A 26,208-nucleotide genomic window follows, 5' to 3' on the forward strand; every position below is an offset into this window, starting at 1 on the left:
GCCCGGTTGGGCGGTGTCCGACGGTAGGTCGGTCTGTGGCGGGTGCTGGCCTTATCAGGCGAGTTTTATGTGGTAATGGTACCTCATCGGACGATGGGGAGAGTTTAAGAAAAGGGGGCGTGCCTGGCAACAGCCAGTGGAAGGCACGTGTGGTGGATGATGGACAGCACCCCAGAGTTTTTCGTACCACATTGGTTAGGTGGTTGTGTTATTTGTAAACACTTGTTTGTTTAATAAATGCGGGCTGCGGCCTTTTGTACCCAAAACTTTGTCATGTCTGGTTATTGATTCACAAGAAGAGTGCCGAATGTGTGTGTCAAAGAAGCCCCGGAAGGAATGAATTGAGAGCAGGGGCATGTGACCACACTACAGGCCAATAGCAGTGGGTTGCTAGGCAGTATTTTGAGGAGGAGGAGCGAGTATAAATATTGAGGGTTGTGAGGCGGAAGCCAGCATCAGTTCCCTTGTGAAGCGGGAAAAGCTCCCTCCCTCCCTCCCTGTTTTAAGAATTTGGAAGTCGCAGCTATGGGCGGGTGCTGGCCTTATCAGGCGAGTTTTATGTGGTAATGGTACCTCATCGGACGATGGGGAGAGTTTAAGAAAAGGGGGTGTGCCTGGCAACAGCCAGTGGAAGGCACGTGTGGTGGATGATGGACAGCACCCCAGAGTTTTTCGTACCACATTGGTTAGGTGGTTGTGTTATTTGTAAACACTTGTTTGTTTAATAAATGCGGGCTGCGGCCTTTTGTACCCAAAACTTTGTCATGTCTGGTTATTGATTCACAAGAAGAGTGCCGAATGTGTGTGTCATAGAGCAAAATTAGTTGGGGCGGACATTTATACAACTCTGTTTTTCTCTTGATAATTAGGGGTTGACTCCAATCTTTCTGATTTTTTTTCTTCTGATGTTCGAAAAATGTGAATGGATGTTTTTTTTCCCATTAACAAAGTAATCACAATATTTTCGAGTCAAACACAATTAACGTTGTTAACTCACATGAGATTTGATCTCCATATTTTCACAATTGTACTTGGAACTTCTGATCACTGAAATCCCAAAGGGGTTAATGGAGTCCATATGTGTGTTTATCAATGGGATAGAGTGGTCTTTATGATAAGTGTTAAAAATATTAATGCCATTTGTATATGGGCATGATGGGTGTACTGGACATATTTGATCAATTAGGGTTTTCAAACTTTTAATAAAAAAGTTAAAAGTAGATTTTTTTTTATTAATTATGAAAATCTTGTTTTCTGTTGTGGCATCTGAAATTAGACAGAACAATGAGGGATATTAATTTCCACAAGAAGAAAGTGCCTGAAACTGATTTAATCTTCTAAAAAACTATTTTAACAGTTCTCACAGTGAAGAGCATTAAAGCACAATGTGACAAGGTTTTAAAGATAAAGATAGTCCAAAGTTGTAGAACTCATAGAACAGTCCGCGACTTTCAGACGTCCCTATTAACTGTACAGGACATGGATTCTCTTTTCCGCATCCCCATAACGGTAAGAAGATTGCAGAATTAAACAAACAATACTGAATGACAAATACTTATAGACAAGAATACTGTATTTTACGATCATAAAAATGTAAGTATGAAATACATTTAAAAATAATAAGATTGTTATTGCTAAACGGAATTTTTCAATGTAGCAGCTGTGATTTTGCATTTTTCCCAATTCCTATTAGAATACTATCAAACATGTTGAAAAGTCCAGTTTTACACTATATCAACACCCTTTGTGTATTCGATGTGTGCATTTTGATGCCAAAATAAAATGCAAAACCATGATCGTGAGAACTGTGATTGCCAAAGTATTGTGTGGGCAATTTTCACCCTATCTGCTCGGATCCAATTTGAATTTTTACCAAAATGGAAATATTGTTATCACTTGGATTAGGATCTCTCAGAACTTGAAAAATACGGAAGAAGAGCTGAAAAACCTCTGAAAAACAGGATTGAAAAAATTGGAATTGAATCGTGTGTGTTTAAAGGACCAGTAAACACAGTGAAATAGCATAGTCAATACATGCATAATAAAAAATAAAGTGCAAAAGCATTTAGTTTGAATTTCAAACGAGCAGTAGATTTTTTTTCTGACAAATTTCAAAGTTCATTTTTCCTTCCCACTGCATCATGTGACAGCCATCAGCCAACCATAAAATGCATTAAGTATATTTTGTGAATTCTTGCACATGCTCAACAGAATCTGGCACATCAGAAAGTGTGCATATAAACAGAGTATGCACAATTAGATAATCTATGTGAATTGGAAAGTTGTTTAAGATTGTGTGCTCTATCTGAATCATTAAAGTTTAATTTTGAGTTTAGTTTTTGTTTAATCTTCCACTAAATAGCTAAACCCACAGGTCTCAGTCGCAGTCAGTAACCATAAACTTTTGCTCACTGACCAGCACGGAGCTGCAATATTTCTGACTCCTGAGTGGCATTTTACCTTTAGTGGTTAGACTGGTTAGAGCATATCATTTTTGTATTAGTTTCCCTTATTTGTGAATTAGATTATGGTGTTGATGTTGTTGTTAGTTACAGATGTAATTACAATTACTTATGCATTACTAGAAAACAAAGTGTAGTAGTAAAAATGATTTATTACAAGCTTGTAAGTTTGATATTAATGAATAACATAACACCCAGTAGCTTTTGTCCCTGCACAGTGATATTTGATCTGTCTTTTTCTGGATCCTCATTCTAGCCAGCAACAATTAATCTACAATTATTTTTTGTGATTGCAATGTTTTCATGATATGTAAAATGATAAACACATATATGATGGCAAATAATAACCAACAAGACCCATTTGTTCTAAAAACTAAAGGGGAATAGAAAAGTGCAACAACAAAAAAATACGAAATCGATTACAGCATTTTATTATTGCACTATTGTTTGCCTATAAACCCCAGCAAACAGGATAAACACATAAACATAGCTCTACAGCAGCAATGCACTGCCAATCTCGAGCTGAACATGAGTTAGCCAATCAGAATGGCATATGTGCATAGTAAGCAGTTTAACCTTAAGGACAATACATTATACCACATTTGTCTGAAGAATATTTCACTCAATTAAAATAATCTGTGAAGTGTTTTAAGTATTACTTCTAAATCTTCTAGCTTCCAATTGCAAACCATGCCTTCTTTTTCTATTATTCATCTTTATCTGAATTTGTACTGTGGAAAAAGCACAGATCAGTGGTGTGAGTGTATGATAACACATTAACATTAGAAATGCAAAATAATACAATGTGCTGTTATTTCTTAATACAGCATGAAGCAAGAAAACAGACTTGCACACATCAAGTGCAACTATAAAAATGCCAGGGCCCAGATATAAAAATTACATTTTAATTTTAATCCTATTAAAAAGGGATTTTCAAATTTGATATTCTAAATAGTGCATAAAATATATTTTTCATGTCAATAAAGCGTAAACCCTATTGCACTTGAAAAAAGGTTCAATTAAAATACACAAAATGTACATCATACAAAATATTCAGGACTAGAAAGGAACGAGGGAAGCTATATATTCCATTCTTTCTGCCTCAGTTAGAGCATTTAAATCTCTCAACTTCAACATATATCCTAGAGCAGCCTTTACGTTCTGGATTTCATTTTTTAGTCCTTCAGGCTGCATTTGTCAAACTGATACTATGAATTTAAAGTGCTAATGCCTTGAAGACTAGGAAAACATTGAAATATATCCTTGCCTGATTAAATTACCACCTCCAGCTACTTTACATACTTATGTCTAAACAGATTTCTGTTTTCCTGCCAAGTACTGGATCTGTGAGATTGGAAATATGTAATTTCATGGAAAAGAATCACGTATACTTCTGTGGACAAGTGCATTCTCCTTAAGTATCCAGCAAATGTATTTAGATTTAGCTCTTTGTGTGTTTAATATTTATAACATTCTATACATTTACCAATATTCTTAGCTGGAACTCATAGTTAACTTTGTCATTGTATCAAATTAAAGCTGCTATCAATCTCTAAATTTAGGCAGTAAATAAGTAGTAATTAAAGATACATTCAATAAGGGCTAGATTATAAGTGGAGCGCTAAATATCGCTTGCGTCACTGAGTAATAACAGCGCTTGATAGATAGAGCTAATTCAGCACCAGTGCCGTGTGCTTACTGCCAGGCCTCACACCATCAGCCTATATCATATAGAAAGTCAGAGGCAGCAGCACCACTTCAAAGCTCCAAATTTATTGAAAGTGCAACAAAAAATAAAATCAGCAATGTTTCGGACCAAATAAGTCCTTAATCATGCATAAGTTGTTACAGATGTAGCAGAATTGAATACCTCTCTAAACCCAACCTCCTCTGACATCACAACACTGGACAAGTAACACTGGACAGAGTACATACAATTAAAGTCACAGTACACAATGTAAACACATAGTTAAATCTCATACACTTATGGTTTTTACAAACCATTTTTATATATATAGTATTTTATATATATAGTAATCCCACTCTTTGTTCATTCCCATAGGTATACTAGTTTCTAGGTGATAAATCCAAAAGGCCTCTCTTTGTTTGAGTATTTTGTCCCTATTCCCTCCTTGTCTATCTACTGGTATATATTCAATTATATTGTATTTCAGTTGACTTTCTGAATGCCTAGCCTCCTTAAAATGACATGCTACCGGTGATTTCTCATATCTATTCCTAATATTTGATTTGTGCTCAGTAATTCAATCTCTGACCCTTCTGGTCATTTCCCCTCACCAACGGTAACTGTGAGTAACAACTATGAGAAATCAGAAGAAAAAAACAAATAGCCTTCAAACTACATTCAACCACCTTGGCAGAATATCACCGGGTAGAAAGGATACTCCGGGTTTAAGAATGCATGCACGCCCAACTCTAATGTGTAACAATCAGGAGTACTATGAGAAATTTGAATTAATTTTAAATAAGTGCTCCTTCGATCTCATAGTACTTACTGTAGAGTATTTGCAGATGGAATTGTCAGTCATTGATGCGGAGTTGGCAGATCTGGAGACTAAATTACGATCTGGCTGGTCACCAAATTATATGGATAAATTCCTCAAGGAGGGGAATGCCAGCCTCGATTCAAGAACGCAAGAGAACAACATTTCAAAGAGATGAACAAGACTACACCGGAGGGGAAGTCTATCGGTGGCGGACCGGTAAGACCGGAAGTGTATGAGATTTAACTATGTGTTTACATTGTGTACTGTGACTTTAATTTTATGTACTCTGTCCAGTGTTACTTTGTGATGTCAGAGGAGGTGGGGTTTAGGGGGGTATTCATGTCTGCTACATCTGTAACAACTTATGCATGATTAAGGACTGATTGGTCCGAAACATTGCTGATTTTATTTTTTTGTTGCACTTTCAATAAATTTGGAGTTTTGAAGTGGTGCTGTTGCCTCTGACTTTCTAATAACAGCGCATGCTAATGTGCGCTAGCATTACAAGTAAAGTGCATCGCGAATGCGAGCTCGTGTTCGCATTGCAAGGAAACATTACACACACAAGAGTGTGCTTGCATAGGCTCCTATAGGAGCCTCTTATTGATGCCATCAGAGACGGCATCAGAACCTAAGCACAGCGAAGGGGGTAAGTAGCGCAGCTATTGCAGCACTTTAAAATATATATGTATATGCTTATATACATATATATTTATGTGTTAATATGTGTATAAAATGTAAATATATATGTATATAAGCATATACATATATATTTACTGGGAACACACAGTTTCCATAGAACGCAATGTAAAGGCACTTTTCACTTTTCAGTGCCGTTTTTTTTCTTCTAATAACCCACACAACTTTAAAGCCTCAAAACTGCCTAGTTATGTTTTATTTTAAAAAAATATATTTTTTTGATAACAAAAACTATAATGCTCTCTATTTTGAGGACATTTGGGGCATTTTCAGAAAATTAACCAGAGATAATGGGGTCGATTTACTAAGCAGCGGATGCTGCTCCTTAACTCGTCCGCCACCTCAGATACGATCGGGATGTTTACACCCCTTGCTAGCGGCCGATTGGCCACGATTGTGCAGGAGGCGGCATGGCACATGTTAAATGCCGACAGCATATGCTGTCAGCTATAGCGAATCATATCCACCTGGTGTATGATAAATCTACCCCCTAATCTCTAGTTAATTTTCTGAGCACTAATTGCTACTGCAAGCTTGTGGTAGCAATAACCAGTCATTTGTAATGACTTGTTATTTATTGCTGCTCCCAGAGTGTATTCTGTGGAATTCAGAACTCTGACACTCGTACATGATGCACAGTGATTGATACATATGTGCGAGTACAATTGAAGTTTTAAACATTTTTAATCACTTATTTTTCTGCAGATCCCTTTACAATTCAATAAATGACTTCTGATGCATCTGTAAATTTACATCTATTTGAAATAGATAGAAAATATATGTACTACTCTGTTATGGATACAAAAATTTCTCGAATATTTCACAGGATATAATTTTCAGAAATCTTTAGGCCAAAAATGTAGTTGATTTGTTCATGCCATTGAAACCATTACTCTATGATCAAAAAATGTCCACGTCAGATTCATATGTCAGCTAATAAGCTTGGAAGTTTGACTTTTCATCTTGACCCTATTAAAAAATGTATTTGTGTGCTGCTGCTGGCATGTAGCAGTAGCACTAGCTACTATTTTAACTTTATTTTAAGGGATATGTAACTCAAAACTTTTCTTTTGTGAATCACTGCATACAATTTACAAAAAATTTTGTTTTGTTCATATTATTCTTTGTTGAGATACCTAGCTATGTGTTTGGAGCATTAAAGGGACATTATACACTCATTTTTTCTTTGCATAAATGTTTTGTAGATGATCTATTTATATACCCCTTGAAGTTTAAAAAAAAAAAAATGTTTAGTTTTGCTTATTTTGAAATAACATTGCTCTGATTTTCAGACTCCTAACCTAGCCCCAAAGTTTGATGTGAATACCGTCAGCTACCTTCTCCAGCTTGCTCCTGTTTGTGTAAAGGGTCTTTTCATATGCAAAAGAAGGGGGAGGGGGGAGTGTCTTATTTCCCACTTGCAGTGGGCTTTCCAACTACCTTTTCAACAGAGCCAAACTGACAGCTTCTAAGTAAGTTTTTAAACAGCTTTATACTGGATTTTTTTATCAGTATCTGTGCATCTTATTCTTTATAGTAGTGTCTATTACATGCAGTTATATGAAAATGAGTGTATACTGTCCCTTTAAATGGAAGTAGTGCTGCCATCTAGTGCACTTGCATATGGAGACATTCTTTTAAAACTGCTGCCACATAGTGTTCCAGATATGTGCACACTCTTGAGCTTATATCCCCGCTTTTCAGCAAAAGATATCAGAACAAAAAAAAAAGTGTTAAGAGAAATAAATTTGAAAGTTGTTTAAAATTGCATGTTCTATCTCAAGGGCTTTCAGACCTGTCCTCAAGCTTCCCTAACAGACCAGATTATCAGGATGTCCTTGGGTGAGAGCAGGTAAAATAATCATGTTTACTAATCAGCTGATTATTTAAACTGTGCTCCAGTACAGATGTCCTCAAAAACTGGCCTGTTAGGGAGGCTTGAGGGCAGGGTTGAAAACCATTGTTCTATCAGAATCATGAAAGGATATTTTTGGGTTTCCTGTTCCTTTACATTTTAACTTCTATCCAGCTGTACCTCTGCTGTTTCCCATAGGAAAAAGTCAATGAACATTATTTTGATAACAAATAAATTCCATATAACCCAATAAGCAAATATCAGCTGAAACTGTTTTTCTTGATGAATAATTTTTTTCTATGCATATGTCTAACATTGAAGATGAGTTAAAGAAACAAAGAGCCAGGGTTGGTCTGGTATTGGATTTAAAGAGATTGGGTTTGGACTAAGATGAAGACTAAGTCTAAGATACAATAGTATTGTGTTACTATTTCTGACAGCTTAACCACTGCATAGTCTACTTTTTTGTATTAAATGAAGAGAAGAGGCGCTATCAGCGAAAGAGCTGAGAACATGCTGAAAATGTCATTGATATTATTTCAACATATAATAATAATTCACAGTTATGTGCAATATTCTACATTTTCCTTACAATAAAGCATAGATTTGTTGTCATTTTTCAAGTGGTAATTGGCTGGAAAAACCTGGCGTTAGTAGGCAATATTGCAGCGTTGAGCTCCATACCGCACACAAATACCAGCGCTGCTTTGAGCTGGTTTTACGTGCTCATGCACGATTTCCCCATAGACATCAGTGGGGAGAGCCGGCTAAAAAAAAGCCTAACACCTGCAATAAAGGAGCGTAAAGCTCTGTAACGCAGCCCCATTGATTCCTATGGGGAAAGAAAATTGATGTTTACACCTAACACCCAAACATAAACCCCAAGTCTAAACACCCCTAATCTGCCGCCCCCGACATTGCCGACACCTACATTACACTTATTAACAACTAATCTGCCGCCCCGATAACGCTGACACCTATGTTACACTTATTAACCCCTAATGTGCCGCTCCCGACATCGCCGCCACCTACCTACACTTATCAACCCCTAATCTGCAGCCCCCAATGTCACCGCCACCTACATAAATTTATTAACCCCTAATCTTCCACCCCCAATGTCGCCGCTGCCACTATGCTAAAGTTATTAACCACTAAACCTCTGGCCTCCCACATCACTAACACTAAATAAATATATTACCCCTAAACCTAAGTCTAACCCTAACCCTAACATCCCTTACTTTAATATAATTAAAATAAATTTAAATAAAAATGACTATCATTAACTAAATAATTCATATTTAAAACTAAATACTTACCTATAAAATAAACCCTAAGCTAGCTACAATATAACTAATATTTACATTGTAGCTAGCTTAGGTTTTATTTTTATTTCACAGCTAAGTTTGTATTTATTTTAACTAGGTAGACTAGTTAGTAAATAGATATTAACTATTTACTAACTATCTAGTTAAAATAAATACAAATTTAACTGTAAAATAAAACCTAACTTGTCTAACACCTAACATTACACTAAAATTAAATAAATTACATTAATTAAATGCAATTAACTAAATTACAAAAAGAATAAACACTAAATTACACAAAATAAAAAAGAAATGATCAAATATTTAAACTATTTACACCTAATCTAATAGCCCTATCAAAATAAAAAAGCCCCCCCAAAATAAAAAACCCTAGCCTAAACTAAACTGCCAATGGCCCTTAAAAGGGCATTTTGCGGGGCATTGCCCCAAAGAAATCAGCTCTTTTACCTGTAAAAAAAATACAAACAACCACCCAACAGTAAAACCCACCACCCACACAACCAAACCCCCCAAATAAAAAAACCTTAGCTCCCTAAAAAGGGCATTTAGCTCTTTTTTGTTGCCCAAACCCCTAATCTAAAAATAAAACCCAACCAATAAACCCTTAATAAAACCTAACACTAACCCCGAAGATCCACTTACCGGACATCCATCCTCATCATGCTTCATCCAAGCGGGCAGAAGTCCTCAACGAAGCCGGGAGAAGTCTTCATCCAAGCGGCAAGAAGTCGTCCTCTAGGTGGGCAGAAGTCTTCATCCAGACGGCATCTTCTATCTTCATCCTTCCGTCGTGGAGCGGCTCCATCTTCAAGACATCTGGCGTGGAGCATCCTCTTTGTGACAGATACCCCGGCTACCCTGACTGGGTAGCTCCGCCAAACGGGTCCTGCTTCCTCTATGCTGACTGCAGCTATGTAGCTGGCAAGTGACCACAGCCTCTAGCCACCCCTGATGCCCGACAGCATCAGTACCCAGGGTCCCACCCTGTGGCAGACTCCAGCTACCCAGACTGGGTAGCTCTGCCTGATGATCCTTTCTCTGCCTGGAACAGGCTGCTATGTAGCCCAGGAAAGTGATTTTAGCTGGAGCCAACTCAAATAACTAGACAGATTAGCATTCAGGTTAAACAAGAACTGATTTTATTGTAAAACATACACTCCTTTTATACACACAGCTCATCTTGATAACACAAAGGACAATCCCACAACTTTCCCGCCATTCCCGCCCCTCCAGACAACCCGGCACCTCCATAGGAGCCACAATCTCACATAATCCCAATACATAGGGGTAGCGGTTTTGGGTGATCCTAGTGGAGCTCTCGGTCCCCAGATGCCACAGTCCAAAAATCAGCATGATTTGTTAATGGGGACCGGAGTTACAGTCCATTGAAGTTATGGGGTTAGGGGTGTCAAAAACCCCCAGTTCCCAAAGGAGCTCCCCTCTGATAATTGCCACAGCTCTTGTCCTCCCTAGGGGCTACCAATCCCCAAAAGAGCAGAGCTCTGGGGCAAAGGGCTGCTGGAGCGACCAGGGGTAAAGTTAGTGGGTGTCCTGCTGTCCTGTGGCCGACTGGGAGTTCCAGGAGCCCGGCCAGCCTGAGAGGAGTTAGGCGGGTGTCCATTGTGAGGCGGCCGAACGGGAGTTCCAGGAGCCCGGCCAGCCTAGGAGGGTTTTCCTGGTCATACACTAGCTCTCAACAAAACAAGTTTGGAACACAAAACCATGCAACCAAAAGCTTCCAGAGATTGTGGTTGCTCTGAGAAGCCCAAAACCACTGAGAAACAACAGGGGTGAGGTTGTAGGGGGGGTGGAGGGTAGCCTTAGCCATCTGGTATCCGTGACACTCTTCTTTTGAATCCTCTTGAAGAATGAAGGTTCCTTTAAATGACGTCATCCAAGATGGCATCCCTTGAATTCCAATTGGCTGATAGAATTCTATCAGTCAATCGGAATTAAAGGGTAAAAAATTATATTGGCTGATGCAATCAGCCAATAGAATTGAGCTTCAATCCTATTGGCTGATCCAATCAGCCAATAGAATGCGAGCTCAATCCCATTGGCTGATTGGATCAGCCAATAGGATTGAAGCTCAATCCTATTGGATGATTGCATCAGTCAATATGATTTTTTACCCTTTATTTCCGATTGGCTGATAGAATTCTATCAGCCAATCGGAATTCAAGGGACACCATCTTGGATGACATCATTTAAAGGAACCTTCATTCTTCAAGAGGATTAGAAAGAAGAGGATGCTCCGCGCCGGATCTCTTGAAGATGGAGCTGCTCCATGTCGAAAGGATAAAGATAGAAGATGCCATCTGGATGAAGACTTCTGCCTGCCTGGAGGACGACTTCTTGCCACTTGATGAAGACTTCTCCCGGCTTCGTTGAGGACTTCTGCCCACTTGGATGAAGACTTATCCCGGCTTGATGAGGATGGATGTCCGGTCTCCAAAAACTGTAAGTGGATCTTCGGGGGTTAGTGTTAGGTTTTATTAAGGGTTTATTGGGAGGGTTTAATTTTTAGATTAGGGGTTTGGGCAACGAAAAATAGCTAAATGCCCTTTTAAGGGCAATGCCCATCCAAATGCCCTTTTCAGGGCAATGGGGAGCTTAGGTTTTTTAGATAGGGTTTTATTTGGGGGAGTTGGTTGTGTGGGTGGTGGGTTTTACTGTTGGGGGTTGTTTGTATTTTCTTTACAGGTAAAAGAGCTGATTTCTTTGGGGCAATGCCCCGCAAAAGACCCTTTTAAGGGCTATTGGCAGTTTAGTTTAGGCTAGGGTTTTTTTATTTTAGGGGGGCTTTTTTATTTTGATAGGGCTATTAGCTCAAGTGTAAACTTCACTAGAAGTAATCTTTTTGCGTGCTTTGGGTAGCGCTTGTATTACAAGTTGAAAGTAAAAAGTTTGCACGTGAGTGATACCCGATGCACACTAACTTCCGGACTTCACGATATCATGACTGCATTAACACATTCTCCTTTATAGACATCAATGGAGAGTGCAAAAGACAAAAGCTCACGCACCAACCCAACAGGATTTATTCATATTTCACATTGCAATGCATCTCAGTTACAGAACAATGTTATTTTTATTGTATATATATATATATATATATATATATATATATATATATATATATATATATATATATATATATATATATATATATATATAGCAAAGCAGGAAACAGCACTCTCTGGACTTAAGTTTTAAACAGATAGTTTAATTGGTAACATTTCGGGGAATGCTCCCCTTCATCAGACCAACAGCATACAAGTGGATCAAACATTTATATACACATAAACCCCTCCCCTTAGTGCAAAAACCGCCAAAAACAGGTTGTCATGGCAACCAAACATACAATGCAAAGTAAATAATGTACATCAAGCAACAATCACATCATAGAGTCCCATAAGGCATCAATTTATGAATATTAAGTCCCAATGATGAGTATCAGATGGTCATCTAACCACAACAATAGTTCAATAAGTTGCATATCATAAACACTGTATCATATGTACGGTAATATCACAACCTACTAAATAAAACTGCAACAGCAGAACTAGATATCCCTCAGGTGTAAGCTACTCTGAAGCGCACCTATTGTCCTTTTGTCAAGCGTATATATACATAATACTACACCAAATTCTATCGTCAACAACACTCATTTACAGATAGTTATCACCAATAATATAGGTTCATGTCAAAGTATTATTATTAAGTAAATGGGGACCCCATCCCATAAAGTCCGTGTCCTCAATGGCCCAATATAAACCCCACGGGTAAAGATTAACAAGGTCTATGTGGCGTGTATGCGCTCAAGTAGTGTTACATGCCGTTGCTGATTCCCAGCGTGTCTTACCGATTGTGTGTGTCTGATCCCGGTCCGGCATTAGCACTTACCAATAACAGTCTCACTAGCGAGAAATCCGAGTCAGTGCGCACGCGTATCAGCCTAGGGCGGCCCGCCCCTACTGTGCCCAGCTCAATTTCTAATTGGTAGTGGGGGACAAGCCCATATCCCGGTGAAGGAAAAGTTGGTATTAGGCAATATGTGGCATCTAGGGGAAGGTAGGGACCCTGTCATCATATGAATGTATCAGGGCAATCAAAATCACAGGTACAGTGCTAGATGTCTCTATATAACCCTCAACATCTAGCACTGTACCTGTGATTTTGATTGCCCTGATACATTCATATGATGACAGGGTCCCTACCTTCCCCTAGATGCCACATATTGCCTAATACCAACTTTTTCCTTCACCGGAATATGGGCTTGTCCCCCACTACCAATTAGAAATTGAGCTGGGCACAGTAGGGGCGGGCCGCCCTAGGCTGATACGCGTGCGCACTGACTCGGATTTCTCGCTAGTGAGACTGTTAGTGGTAAGTGCTAATGCCGGACCGGGATCAGACACACACAATCGGTAAGACACGCTGGGAATCAGCAACGGCATGTAACACTACTTGAGCGCATACACGCCACATAGACCTTGTTAATCTTTACCCGTGTGGTTTATATTGGGCCATTGAGGACACGGACTTTATGGGATGGGGTCCCCATTTACTTAATAATAATACTTTGACATGAACCTATATTATTGGTGATAACTATCTGTACATGAGTGTTGTTGACGATAGAATTTGGTGTAGTATTATGTATATACGCTTGACAAAAGGACAATAGGTGCGCTTCAGAGTAGCTTACACCTGAGGGATATCTAGTTCTGCTGTTGCAGTTTTATTTAGTAGGTTGTGATATTACCGTACATATGATACAGTGTTTATGATATGCAACTTATTGAACTATTGTTGTGGTTAGATGACCATCTGATACTCATCATTGGGACTTAATATTCATAAATTGATGCCTTATGGGACTCTTTGATGTGATTGTTGCTTGATGTACATTATTTACTTTGCATTGTATGTTTGGTTGCCATGACAACCTGTTTTTGGCAGTTTTTGCACTAAGGGGAGGGGTTTATGTGTATATAAATGTTTGATTCACTTGTATGCTGTTGGTCTGATGAAGGGGAGCATTCCCCGAAATGTTACCAATTAAACTATCTGTTTAAAACTTAAGTCCAGAGAGTGCTGTTTCCTGCTTTGCTACATTTTATATACTCTAGCACCCTGGCCCTTGGAGAACTGTTTGTGAGAGTGCAACTGACTCTGTTTACTTATATATATACATATATATATATATATATATACACATATATAGGAGGAGGATTGAGAAGGAGAAGATACAAGGAACCCCTAGCCCAGAGGGAACAATATACCCTAAGGAGGGGGAAACAGAACAAATACAAGATATGAGAATTATTAATTTATCATCTGTAGAACTTACAAGTTGAAAGTAAAAAGTTTGCACGTGAGTAATACCCGATGCACACTAACTTCCGGACTTCACAATATCATGACTGCGTTAACACATTCTCCCTTATAGACATCAATGGAGAGTGCAAAAGACAAAAGCTCACGTATTAACCCAACATGATTTATTCATATTTCACATTGCAATGCGTCTCTGTTACAGAACAATGTTATTTTTATTATATATATATATATATATACATATATAGGAGGAGGGAGAAGGAGAAGATACAAGGAACTCCTAGCCCAGAGGGAACAATATACCCTAAGGAGGGGGAAACAGAACAAATACAAGATATGAGAATTATTAATTTATCATCTGTAGAACTTAGTGAAGAGGAAACAATGGTACTCAAACTAGGTCTGAACTTTGTCCCTTCCACAGATTTCGATGTGTTTGAAACCCTGATTGATGTGAACAAATTTGTTCGGGCACTCACTTTGAAAAAACATTTTTCTGGTGAAGAGAATTCTGAAATAGAAACAGGATTGGCCTCTGCGGATGGGATGGTAGTTCACGATCACTTTATGTTTAGTGATGCTGTAGACTTTATAACTTTGCATCAACTAGAGGGTGAGAGCAATCCCCCAGAGAGAGTTAAAAGCGTTCATGGGGGTTTCAAATAAAAGTCTTCCTTTTATCCCATAAAGTCGAGGGGAAATGTTTTGGAATCCTTCCACAGGAGGGTGGAGGAGGATTTAGTTAAGCTTAAAATAGAAACTAAAAGCCACAAACACAATCTTTCACAACGAGAGAGACAAGGCCTCAAAAAACTAAGAGAAAGAGAAGGCATAATCATAAAGAACTCGGATAAAGGGGGTACAATAGTGGATATTTATAAGACAACATATGTGCAGGAAGCGCTCAGACAATTAAATAATAAAGACGTTTATGAAGTCTTATGTATAAACCCTACAATACATTTTCAGACTTTGCTTAAAGATCTGTTGGATGATGGCTTAGAGTTAGGGATGATGGACTTGTTGACCTTTGAGTATTTATACATAGATGACCGAGTAGTACCTATATTTCATCATCTACCGAAGGTCCACAAGTCCATCACCAATGTAAAGGGTAGACCTATCGTATCTGGCATAGGCTCCTTTTTTTAAAATTTGTCCAACTGGATAGAATCCTTACTCCAACCCCTAGTGTGGAAACTCCCCTCATTCCTAAGGGATACTAAACATCTTCTGAACCTAATGGATCAGATTACTTGGACAGGAGAGTATGGCTGGCTCACTGTGGATGTGGTTTATTCTGTCATACCACATGAAGAGGGCCTTGAGGCACTTAAAAGTATGATGGATCTCCTTAGTGACTATGATCCAATTTTGAAAGATTTTATTTTAAGTGAGATTGGAATTTACTTCGGCATTTGACCAATCCAAAGTTGACTTTTTGAATGTCACTCTAGAAGGTGATCCAATTAACAAATGCATCACAATGTCTCTTTATACAAAACCAATATCGGCTAATTCTTTGCTACATGCAAAAAGTTGCCACCCGTGACATATGCATTATGGGGTGGCAAAGGGTCAACTGATCAGAGTCAAATGTAACTGTTTAGAAGAGGCCCCTTTTCATATTGAGAGCAAAGCATTACTATGTAAATTGAGGTAAAGTGGCTATCCTGAGTAGTGCATTATGAGAGCCTATAAAGATGTGAACAGTATACCTATAGTAGATCTTCTTAAGCCCAAAGTACCACCTAAGAATAAGAGTAAAAAGACCAATAACAAGAAAGGGAGTGAGATTACCTTTGTGACAGCATATAAAAACCAGTATAACAACATTTGTAACATTATTAGGAAGAACCTGCCCATTTTGAGAGCCGATGACCACCTAAAAAGTGTGATAGAAAAAGGTTGTCGCTTTGTCTCAAGAAGGAATGTTACAATAGGTAATAGGATTTCCCTAAGTGCTTTGAGAAAACTGAATAGTGAGAGTAGTTGGCTTACATGTAAGGGACACTATAAATGTGGCACTCGTAGTTGTACAGCGTGTGATTTAACACAGACTAGTAAGGTGTTTCAATCTGTCAACACTCAGAAAGTATATAATTGTAGTTTATGTACTAATTGCAGGTCAGAGTATTCAATATATATGATAACATGTACAGTTTGCAAGAAACAATATATAGGGTGCACTTCCTGTGAGGCCAGGGTCAGGATAAAGGAACACCTTCTTGATATAGATACATGTAGAACTACTACTGGAGTATCCAAACACTTCATATATGAACATCAGGGGGATGCATGGACATTTAGTTGGATGATTATTGACCTAGTGAAAAGAAAACCGAGGGGTGGTAATAGAATACGGGATCTATTTAGAACAAAAGTCTATTGGATCTTCACGTTGAAAACATGTAGACCCCATGGTTTGAATATAGATGGAGACATCATCAACTTTTGGCAGTAGGGCTTTCAAAACATCTCTGTTAAGAAGATCTATGATAAAATGGTCCATTGGCTTAGCAGATAAGATTGTGGTCACTTAATAGCCCAGTGTGGGTATTTGGATATATCATGATTACAGTATTTGTATGCATATAGGCTGATAATGCTCGTAGCAGATTGCTACAATATATACACAATGTTACATTTATCAGGTAGTTGGATTGCTGGTCAAGTTTTGTGGTACACATATAGGTATCTGTTAAGATGTTGGGTGAAAGTTTCATATTGCTCATTTTGTCTATTGCTTTAACTACTTATTGTATAAAGGAAAGCATAACAAGTGATAATGGTCATGATAAATTGTTTACCTATATGAGTTTAATTACACTTTTCTGTATATTTATGGGTATATATGTATATATATATATATATATATATATATATATATATACAATAATTGAATACTTGAGAAACATTATCTATTTACATATGGGGGTGAATATCAAAAGGTTTAATGAGCATATAGGCCTTGAGCACAATAGTATCAAAATAAGTAACAATTATTCTTTGTAAAGGTTAGCTGTCTCTTTAAGTACAAGCAGTGTGGTGTTTGTAGACATTGGGGGAACCAATGAGATTGTGAGGTAGCATATTTAAGCTCCACAGGTGATACTAGGTAAATAGGTCTATGATTAAGGCTGTCAGCAGCCAAAACGCATCAGACTGGCCTGACATGTCTGCAGTTTTATGATTTGACATGTGTGCCAACTTTTTAAGGATATGGAATAAAGATTTTTTTCCTCTCAGATAATGCACTACTTTGCCCAGAACATTTTTGCAATTACAAATGTTTAGGCATTCTCATGTTTATTTCTGTTTAAATCTGACACATTACACGTAAAACTCCAAAAATGGACTGAACAAAATTATTGGCACCCTCAATTTAATATTTGGTAGCACACCCCTTGGAAAAAAATAATTTAAATCAATTGCTTCCTGTAACCATCAATGAGTTTCTTACACCTCTTTACTGAAAATTTGGACCACTATTCTTTCGCCCTCTGCTCCAGTTCTTGTCTGAAATGGAAGTTAAGAACAGCGGTCATAAAACCGCTGTTTCCTAATCTGTCCGCCACATTTTAGGTGGCAAATTGAAATCATCCTGATCAGATATGATCTGGATCATTGACAGCCGATTGTCCGCCAGTGAGCAGGGGGCGACATTGCACAAGCATTTGACAGCGTATGCTGTCTGCATTTAGCGATGTCAAAGGTACATGTCTGCTCGACATTTAATAAATCTAGCCCATTATCTGGATCTTTTTGGGCAGTTGTAGGCTGAGGGATTTCAGACTCCATAATAGAAAATAAACTGTAGGCAAAATCAAAAGTTTAATAACAGACCCCATGCTGCCAAAGGCTTTAAACAGCAACCAGAACAGTGAACAAACACTCACAGGCAGCAAACCACAACAGCAAGAGGCAGCCGGCATCAACAGAATAGAAACAGAATAGAAACAGCTGATGAGAAAAAGATTAAGTGGGAAAAGGAGGCAAACAGAGAAGCCGCACTTCCAAATGCTTTAGTTGAAGGCCATGTTAAGGCTAAATTAAAGTGTGCCCTCAGATGAGGTCACCACAACTTTCCTTACCAATGATGTCACAAAAACATTTCGGATCCACAGGCAAACTGAAGGGAATGGTTACCACAGTCTAGCGTGATATCAGTGACAGGCGACAAAGCTTTTCATGGCGCGGGTATAGATTCATAAAGGCCAACAGGTAAGCCTGGAAATGGGAAACAACAACTGCCCAAAAACAAGTAAATATGGAGAGGGATTCCTAGCCCTGTCCATCCTTAGGCTGGACAGAATGAGGAGGAGGAAAGGTGGTGTCTCTGAGCTACCTTTATTAGGTTCTATGTGAAGAACATTGGAATGTTACATATTCATAACTACCTTTGGATTTAGGGCAGTTGGTCTACTGCAGTATCAGGTTAGCATGCAAGCAATAAGTATTATTATTATTATTATTATTATTATTATTTTAACAGTGCACTCCATTAAAGTCTATGGGGAAAAGAAGTTAACATGATCACAATATCTGAAGTCCTGAAATTAATGCACATTGGGTTTCACTCTTGCGCAACCCACATGTGTTAAAAGCTGAAGTTTCTGCACAAGTGGGGGGAAAAATCAGCACACTGCATTGTTTATATACCTACTGTTAGGTCACATGGGTAATGGAAAAATGTATTTACCATAGATTCTGATCTCATATGTCTAACTCTGTAATGAAGATGTAAAATATTCTCCTAGTGCACTAGATTTATAATACAACAAGAAATGTAATCATACATTTAAAAAATGCTCTCTGAGTCAAGTTGATCAGTTCTTTCAAATGCTCCTAATCTTGCAGGAGCCTGTTCATTACATCCCCTTTTGCCTAGTAAATTATTTAGGCCAGTAGATACACTGCTTTAATTTGATGAAAGCATCTGATTTAACACTTTTTTGGAGAATGCATTGCAAGGGAAGTAGCACTATCATAATAGTATATGTTACTATTTCCTAAGTGAGAATTTTATAAGTGAGACAATTATAATTAAGTACAATAATTATAAAAGAATTAAACTCAATACTCACCGCAGTGCTGCTTTTTGAGCTAAACAAACTGTCTATTGGCATCTGCTGAAGAAATTAACACTACTTCCGTTTAACCCTACTCTCTCGCTTCTGCTTTCAGGTATGTAAATTGAGTGTAGCCTACTCGTGTAGCCTACTCCATTATCACTGTATATAAGTTTTATACAATACTTTGTGAGGGCTTGCTGCATTAGTGTCTCTGTGTTAAAGGGCCATAATACCCAAATGTTTAAACACTTGAAAGTGATGCAGTGTAGCTGTAAAAAGTGGACTAGAAAATATCACCTGAACATCTCTATGTAATAAAGAAAGATATTTTACCTCAAAAGTTTCTCCGTAGCCACATCCCATTGTAAAGGACTTCTAAGCAACAAATCAGTATGTCTGCCCGGGGACAGCGGAAGGACCGAGCTTACGTGCACTCTCATCTTATTTCTCTATTCAGCTTAAGGAAGTTTACAATGAAATCTCATGAGAGTTAAGGGGACACTGAACCCAAATTTTTTCTTTCGTGATTCAGATAGAGTATGAAGTTTTAAGCAACTTTCTAATTTACTCCTATTATCAAATTTTCTTCATTCTCTTGGTATCTTTATTTTAAATGCAAGAATGTAAATTTAGATGCCGGCCCATTTTTGGTGAACAACCTGGGTTGTCCTTGCTGATTGGTGGATAAATTCATCCACCAATAAAAAAAGTGCTGTCCAGAGTTCTTAACCCCAAAAAAGCTTAGATGCCATCTTTTTCAAATAAAGATAGCAAGAGTACAAAGAAAAATTGATAATAGGAGTAAATTAGAAAGTTACTTAAAATTGCATGCTCTATCTGAATCACGAAAGAAAAAAAATTGGGTTCAGTGTCCCTTTAATTGAAATCTCATGAGATCACAGTAAAAGAGTTCATGACCTCAGCACTGTTGATGCTGATCGTCTGCTGTTCATTTCTTCATTTTTTTTTATTTTCACCTGCAGCTGGGAGCAGCTGAAGTATATTTTTTTTTTACACAGAACTTACTCTGCTGAGCTGAGGAAATTGTGAGGTAAAATATCTTATTTTTTTACATAGAGATGCTCACGTGATATTTTCCTGTCAGCTTTTTACAGTTATACTGCATCAGTTTCAAGGGATTTAGCATATGAGTATTATGTCCCTTTAAGTAAGTTTCTCTGTTTAAGCGCATCATAACGCCACACTGCTGATATAATGCGCTTAAAATGTAACATATATATGCAGTAAATGTATCTATGCACATACGCATGGCAGCAGCACCCCTCACTCTACCAGAGGGTGCACAGGCTGCCCGAGGTCGGACCCCGGTACATTTAAATTAAATTTAAAAAAAAATGGGGAAAAAAACCTACAGGCAGGCGCCCCTCTAGGAAGGGCGCCAGTAGGCACATGCGACATGCCTACAGTGCCTATTGGGAAATCCGTCCCTGATCATATCAATATTTTTTGAGGGGGTACAGCATTCCATTTGGGCGGGCATTCCCCGTCAATGTCCCCCCTTGGAGCCGGCCCTGGCTACATCCCAGAATCTCCCCATCTGAATCATCTTAATTCCCACTGCAAGAACCATGAACAAACTTCTCAGTTTGAACCATTTCTCTTTCAAGTGTCTGAATATCATGCAGTGTTGCAATTCATTCCTCCAGACCTCTAATATGAGTTTCTAAAGAGACAATATGCTTACACTTGCCACAGACATATTATCCCAGAAGTGGCTGCCCCAGTGATGCAAACATATGGCAAGATGTACACTGAATGAAATTCTCACAAATTCTTACTTAAAAATATAAAATATTTATATTCACCCTTGGATACTCCAACTCCTTATTTACTCTAACTCCCTTGGTTCTATAACTCTATACTTAAAGTGTCAGTAAACCTAAAATATAATGTTATATAATTCTGCACATAGTGCAGAATTATATAACATTATATTAGCCTTATCGTTATTAAACCTTATATTCCCTTTTAATTTTTTTAAAATATGCCAGTTTTTCAGACCCGCTCTCTGCTGAGCGGGTCTGTTTTTATTCCACAGCGCATCGGGCCAGCTGTATAGTCATAGCCCGGCCGGACCGCGTCCTAACACTAAGTGCAGCTCGCTCCTGCTCTGTCTGAGTACAGAGAGCGGGTCTGAAAAACTGGCATATTTTAAAAAAATTAAAAGGGAATATAAGGTTTAATAACAATAGCACTAATATAATGTTATATAATTCTGCACTATGTGCAGAATTATATAACATTATATTTTAGGTTTACTGACACTTTAAACAGAGAAACTTACTTAAAGGGACAGTCTACTCCAGAATTTGTATTGCTTAAAAAGATAGATAATCCCTTTATTACCTATTCCCCAGTTTTGCATAACCAACACTGTTATATTAATACACTTTGTATCTCTGTGATTTCCTTGTATCTAAGCCTCTGAAGACTTATTTAAGTTCTTTTGACAGACTTGCATTTTAGCCATCAGTGCCCTCTCATAAGTAACTCCATAGGCGTGAGCACAATGTTATTTATATGGCACACATGAACTAACAACCTCTAGCCGTGAAAAACTGTCAAATGCATTCAGATACAAGGTGGCCTTCAAGGTCTTAGAAATTAGCATATGAGCCTAACTAGGTTTAGCTTTCAACTAAGAATACCAAGAGAACAAAGCAAATTTGAAGATAAAAGTAAGGTGGAAAGTTTTTTTAAATTGCATGCCCTATCTGAATCATGAAAGTTTAATTTTGACTAGACTGTCCCTTTAAATTATTATATTATGCACATGATCCATCTGGCCTGCCTGCTTTAGGTCTGCTCTTATTTTGACTCTCATACATGCTTTGTAAATGTGTGCCCCATCATGAAAAAATAATGCCCCCCCCCCCATTTCATTCATTCTGGAGCCGACCCTGGATGTAGCTGGGTCTCAGTTAGAAAGGGAAGTAAAAGCAAGAGGAAGAGACAGACTAGTTCTGAGCTGGTACACCCCAACAGATTTGCCAGATTGAGTGAAGGTGATGGCGATATCAGTTCAGGGGTTGCAATGTCAGAAAGGGCTGTTCTGCCTAGTATAGTGAACAGTCCTCAGTCATGGAAGCGGAGCATACTATAGTGAGCAGTCCAACAGTCATGGAAGAGGAGTATACTATAGTGAACAGTCATTCAGTCATGGAAGAGGAGTATACTATAGTGAACAGTTCTTCAGTCATGCAAGAGTGGCATACAAGTCTGGGCCTGAGGCAGATGTTGGTTGTAGGAGACTCTTTTATAAGGAAGGTTAATAGGGTAATTTGTCATCCAGACCCCTTAAACAGAGTAGTTTGCTGTCTTCCAGGGGCTCAGGTCAGGCATATTGTAGAGTGTATTGATAAATTGTTAACGGGATCTGGTCTGATCCTGCAGTCATGTTGCATATTTGGCACTAATGAAGGATGCAGCAGGAGATGTAGTCATCCTAGAAAATGACTTCAGGTAGTTAGGTAGCAAGCTTAAAGCAAGGACCTCCAAGGTATAATTTTCAGTCATATTACTAGTGTCATATGCTAACCCAGTATGGCAGAAGGAGCTAATGTCAGTTAATTCCTGGTTAAAAGCATGGTGTAAAAAGAGGGGTTTGACTTTTTAGAGCACTGGGCTGAGTTTTCACTTGGGTACAATTTGTACAGTAAGGATGGATTACACCTGAATGACATGGGTGCAGGTGTGTTGAGGAAGAGGAAAGCAGCACGCTTAGAGACATTTTTAAACTAGGCAAAAGGGGAAGGGTCAGCCCAAGAATAATAGAACAGATAGATCTGTGAACACCTAGAATATTTCAAGGAAGGGATAACAGAAGGGTACACTTAGGAAATGTCACCTTAGAAAGTTTGTAGGAAAGCGCACCAAGTAGCAGCATGAAGCACATGGAAATTAAATGTATGACAGCAAATGCAAGAAGCATGACAGGTAAAATGGGGGAGCTGGAGCTCTTAGTTGCCGAAGAGGACTATGATATTATCAATATAACTGAAACTAAGTGGGATGATTCACATGACTGGGCAGTTAACTTAGAGGGTTATGCTTTATTTAGAAGGGACAGGAGTAATAAAAGGGGTGGAGGAATTTGTATGTATATTAAACCTGACCTTAAACCTAAAATGAGGCGAAGATATGTATGATGATACAGGTGATAATGTAGAAAAAAAAAATATTACTAGGAACATGCTATAAGCCCCCCAACATTAGTGACATGGAGGAAACTCAACTACTAATGAAAATAGGAAAGGCTACCCCAACATTAACTGGACCAATGAATTTAGTAATACAGCTGAGGGAGATAGATTTTTAAATGTTCTCAGGGATAACTTCTTGCCACAATCAATAGAGGAGCCAACTAGAAATAAAGCTATATTGCATTTAGTTCTTTCAAACTATACAGATATAATATCCAACATTGAAGTCAAAGAACATTTGGGTAACAGTGATCATAACATGGTCACATTTCAAATCACTTTTTAAAAGCAGTGTCTTAAGGGTTTAACTAAGACTTTTACTTTTAAGAAAGCAAAATTCAATGATTTAAGGAAATCATTAAATAACATAAATTGGGACAAAGTATTCTTTAATAAAAAAACAGAGGATAAATAGATAACATTTAAAACTTTGTTAAATAAATATACATATCAACACATACCACATGATTATAAAAGTAAAATAAATAAATCCAATCCAATGTGTCTAAATAAGAATGTGTTGGGAGAAATTAGGAAAAAACATAGGGCATTTAAATTATTCAAAGAAAAAAGTATAGACTCAGCAAACCAATTATATAAGGATGTAACAAAGCATGTAAAAAAGCAATCACATTAGCCAAAATTGAAAATTAAAGATTAATTGCAAAGGATTCAAAGATAAAACCCTAAATGGTTTTTTTTAAGTACATAATGGCAAAAATTCTAAGAAGGACTATACAGTATATGTATATTAAAATGTGTGGAGGGTAGCATGATTAACAGAGACAGGGAGAAGGCTGAGGTACTAAACCATTTCTTTATTTCGGTATACACAAGAGAGGAATCAATGGGAGATACTTTGAAGTAAAGTAGAACATACAAGCCCATACCATCAACTGGGTTATCTCTAGAGTATATCAGGAAAAAATTGGACAATATTAAGGTAAATAAAACTCCAGGCCCAGATAGAATACACCCAAGGGTTTTATGGGAACTAAGGTCTGTTATAGACAAACCGCTACTATTTTTCAAGACCCCCTATCCTCAGGCATAATACCCCAGGATTGGAGTAAAGCTAATGTGGTGCCCCTCTTTAAAAAGGGAAGCAGGGCTGATTCAGGAAGCTATAGACCAGTTAGTCTATATACATCAATTTTGGGGAAGATATTAGAAGGGATTATAGGGGATTATATTGATGAGTATACTCGTGTAAACAAGATTATGACTTAAAATCAGCATGATTTTATGAGAAATAAATCAAGCCAAACTAATCTAATTAGATTCTATGAGAAAGTAAGTAAAAATATAGATAAAGGGTAATTAGTTGATGTAATATACTTAGATTTTGCAAAGGTATTTGATACAGTGCCACATGAAAGATTAATGTACAAAATGAAGGGACTGGGAATTATTGAAAATGTTAGTTCATGGATATATAATTGGATAAAATACAGGGAGCAACGAGTAGTAGTAAACGGATCATACTCAGGTAATCAATGGCAAAGGTAATCAATGGAGTCCCTCAGGGATAAGTACTGGGCCCTGGTCTTTTTAATATTTTTATTAATGACTAGGATCAAGGTTTAAATAGCAACATCTTTATTTTTGCATATGATGCAAATTTGTGTAAGGTCATTAGGTCAGGGCAGGATGAACTTGGTTTACAAGGGGATTACAAAAATTAGAAGAATGGGCAGTTAAATGGAAAAGTAAATTTAATACTGGAAAATGAAAGATTCTAAATTTTGGAAGTAAAAATAAGCAGGCAATCTATTATATAAATGGAACTAGACTTAGCAAAACTGAGGAGGAAAGTATTTGGGAGTAATAGAGAACAAGCTAAAGAAGGATGTGAAATGCAGGGCAGCTGCGTCTAAGGCTAATAAGATACTAGCATGTATTTAAAGAGGCATTGATGCAAGGGAAGAAAGCATAATTCTGTCACTATATAAATCCCTTGTAAGACCTGAGTGCAGTTCTAAGGACCATCTCAAGAAAAGACATTGCAGAGAAAAAGTTCAGAAAATGTTCAGAGAAGGGCTACACAACTAATACGGAGAATGGAGAATTTAAGCTATGATGAGAGGCTAGCTAAACTGGGTCTGTTTTCTCCAAAAAAAAAGGTGCTTGAGAGGTGACATGATTACTGTATATAAATATATTCAAGGCCCTTATACAGTGATGGCAGAAGCTCTGTTTATACCAAGAAAATTGTTTGTGACAAGAGGGCACAATTTAAGGCTGGAGGAAAGTCAATTTAATCACCTGAAACGTAAATGTTTCTTCACTGTAAGAGCAATAAAATTGTGGAACTCATTACCTGAGGAGGTAGTAAATGCCAATATTTTAGATACATTTAAAACTGGTTTAAATACATTTCCGGCTAGAAGAAGAATTCAGGGATATGATTGCTTGTGTTAAATGGGTTCCTTTTTAATGAGGTAAATTTAAGCTCAACTGGAGCTTTTTTTGTAAATAGAATAAGATTTGTATAGGTTGAACTCAATGGACTTCTGTCTTTTTTTAACCTCATCTACTATGTTACTATATTACTTAAAATAATATGCATTATACATGACAATGCATATCATTTTAACATCCAGAATCCAGGATATGTAAGCCCTTTAATATCTCAGAGGGAAATATAACAGAGTATGAGTCCTAAAAAATAAAACTCCTCACCCTTACTAAAAGCATCAACATTGCTGATTTGGGATGT

This window comes from Bombina bombina, chromosome 3 (genome assembly GCF_027579735.1).
Source record: "Bombina bombina isolate aBomBom1 chromosome 3, aBomBom1.pri, whole genome shotgun sequence".
Lineage (NCBI taxonomy): Eukaryota > Metazoa > Chordata > Amphibia > Anura > Bombinatoridae > Bombina > Bombina bombina.